Genomic DNA, 3,194 nt, shown 5'->3' with positions numbered 1-3,194 from the left:
AGAACTTTTGTCGGAAGTTGGATTCGAACTTGGGATGCCTTACTTGGGAGAACAGAATACCAGAATAGAGTAGGTTAAGTCCAGCCTTGGCTTCCAAGCTGACGTTTTTCTACATATGTGCTTGTGTATCATGGACAGTAAGAGGGGGCAGGCAAGGAGAGAATTTCTCTCTTTGGGGATCAATAGAGTGTTGTTATTATAACGTCTAAAAAGTATGATGGTCTGTCGATAAATCAATAAGAAAATAAATGAAGTCGTTTTCGCGAACACGCTGGAAAAGCCAGGGGCCGGACCGACTGTAGGGGGCGTGGCCAGAGACAGCCTGCTGACCATAGCTGTCAAGTCTCCCGTTTTGGCCGGGAAACTACCGTATTTTACTTCTCTTTCCCGCCGTCCTCCCGTATTAGTATTTTCCCGTAAATCTCCCTTATAATAATATATATATATATATATATATATATATTATATTATATAGTTGCTGGATAGTGTAGTGGTAAGTTCGCCGCCTTTCACACGGGGGACCGGGGTTCGAATCCCGGTTGTGGCCAAAAATATATTTTATATATTTTATATATTTTATATATTTTATATATTTTATATATTTTATATATTTATATTTATATTTATATTATATTTTATATAATTTATATTATTTTATATTTCCTGTCTTAAAATGTAAGGGATACTGGAGCCTGGTTGCGGTGGTGGGATGGCTCACGGCGGGTGCCGGAAAATTTCCTTTATTTTCAAATCCAAACCTTGACAGGTATGCTGCTGTTCCAAATCATGGGTGCATGTTACAAGTGCGGAACATATTTTAACTTAGTACTAACTTAGCATCATATTTGATCTGATTCGACTGAATATCCCAGGTTTCCATCTCTCATGCATCTGGTGTGACGTGTTTTCAGACTCTCAGGCTGGCGCAAAGAAATCTTACGGGAATTGAACGTCTCACTCCGGCCAGCTGACCAAAGTTGGTAACCTTGGTATTGTGTGTAGGAGATTCGGTATAACTATAATTTCGTTCTCCATTTGCATGCCCGAAGTGTCTTTAAGTGTTATGTAGTTTTGCCTGAAACGCAAAAATAAAACAAAGCAATTAAAGCCGATCAGTGGCTCAAATTGTGCTGTAGCGATTGAAGAACTTTTGTCGGAAGTTGGATTCGAACTTGGGATGCCTTACTTGGGAGAACAGAATACCAGAATAGAGTAGGTTAAGTCCAGCCTTGGCTTCCAAGCTGACGTTTTTCTACATATGTGCTTGTGTATCATGGACAGTAAGAGGGGGCAGGCAAGGAGAGAATTTCTCTCTTTGGGGATCAATAGAGTGTTGTTATTATAACGTCTAAAAAGTATGATGGTCTGTCGATAAATCAATAACAATATCAATGAAGTCAATGTTTATCTAAAGGAATCAGAATTCAGGAAAAGCCAGGGGCCGGACCGAGTGTAGGGGGCGTGGCCAGAGACAGCCTGCTGACTGTTCCAAATCATGGGTGCATGTTACAAGTCCGGAACATATTTTAACTTAGTACTAACTTAGCATCATATTTGATCTGATTCGACTGAATATCCCAGGTTTCCATCTCTCATGCATCTGGTGTGACGTGTTTTCAGACTCTCAGGCTGGCGCAAAGAAATCTTACGGGAATTGAACGTCTCACTCCGGTCAGCTGACCAAAGTTGGTAACCTTGGTATTGTGTGTAGGAGATTCGGTATAACTATAATTTCGTTCTCCATTTACATGCCCGTAGTGTCTTTAACCGGCTGCACAAACTGGATCCGCCTCCATTACGACACAACTTTGCCCTTATTGGCTTAAGAATTTAGTCACATACATGACGTATATCTGCTATTTCTCCCGAGAAGCAGGTAAAGCAGTGGTAACTGCTTTGTAGTTAATTTACCTGGTAAAATTAAGTTTAAATAAATGATATAAATACTGTAATAGTACTCGTGAGCTTTGTTTATTTGTTATTAGTTATTGTAATGTTGCGCTGCTTTATTTGTTTAATCGTCTAGTCTGTGGAGACATTCAAGTTAATCAAATAAGAATTGCACTGTACACTGTACATGACCATAAAAACTTTGTATCCTTGAAATAAATGTTTTTGATCTTTTCCTTGGCAGTTATCTTTTTACACAGGGCCTCTATGTACACGATAGTTTTTTTTTTCACGACTAACAGTATGGATCAGGAGTTGGTTATTGTAAAAGAAGTAATGTGCATGCAGGTGATATTTGTATAGATTTATCCACACCCTTGTAGCAGTGCTGCCATTGCAGTCAGATCTCGCAAACTAGGAGTATTAGTTGTCTTTATTTCTCTTTATTTCTTGACGCCAACCCTCTCCATTAATCCGGGCTTGGGACTGGCACCTACCTGAGCTGGCTTGCTCCCTTAAGTGGCTGGGTTAGGCTAAACTATATATATATATTTACCAAGACTACAATAAAACATCTCGAAATGTGTAGTCTAGCAAAACGCAGTTTAAAGAAGGTAGCCTACCTGGCGAAATTGCAAACAAATTAAGGGCGTTAGGCAGCCTTTAGATCCTACCCATCATGCACTGCAGTTTTTTGCTAATTCCTCAAATGGAAAACTGTCCATCCATCCATCCATTTTCCAAACCGCTTATCCTACTGGATCGCGGGGGGTCTGGAGCCTATCCCGGAAGCAATGGGCACGAGACAGGGAACAACTCAGGATGGCGGGCCAGCCCATCGCAGGGCACACTCACACACTATTCACTCACGCATACACTCCTATGGGCAATTTAGCAACTCCAATTAGCCTCAGCATGTTTTTGGACTGTGGGGGAAACCAGAGTACCCGGAGGAAACCCCACGATGACATGGGTAGAACATGCAAACTCCACACACATGTGACCCAGGTGGAGACTCGAACCCGGGCCCTAGAGGTGTGAGGCAACAGTGCTAACCACTGCACCACCATGCTGCCCCCTAAATGGAAAACCATTAAATACAAAAGGAAAACAAAAGTGCTGTAAGACTGTATACTTATGTGTATGTTAGTAAAGGCTGTAGCTGACACAACGGACCCCACTAATTAGAAAGGGGTAATTGTACACATGTGGCATCCAGTATGTTCTTCTATAACAGTTTTTAAAAAAAAAAAAAAAACTCACATTACACAAATTGGCACTATCAAAACGAGGATTATGGGGAA

Source organism: Brienomyrus brachyistius, unplaced genomic scaffold (genome assembly GCF_023856365.1).
Source record: "Brienomyrus brachyistius isolate T26 unplaced genomic scaffold, BBRACH_0.4 scaffold186, whole genome shotgun sequence".
Lineage (NCBI taxonomy): Eukaryota > Metazoa > Chordata > Actinopteri > Osteoglossiformes > Mormyridae > Brienomyrus > Brienomyrus brachyistius.
The sequence above is the reverse complement of the archived record's forward strand: the minus strand, read 5'-3'. Positions refer to the sequence as shown.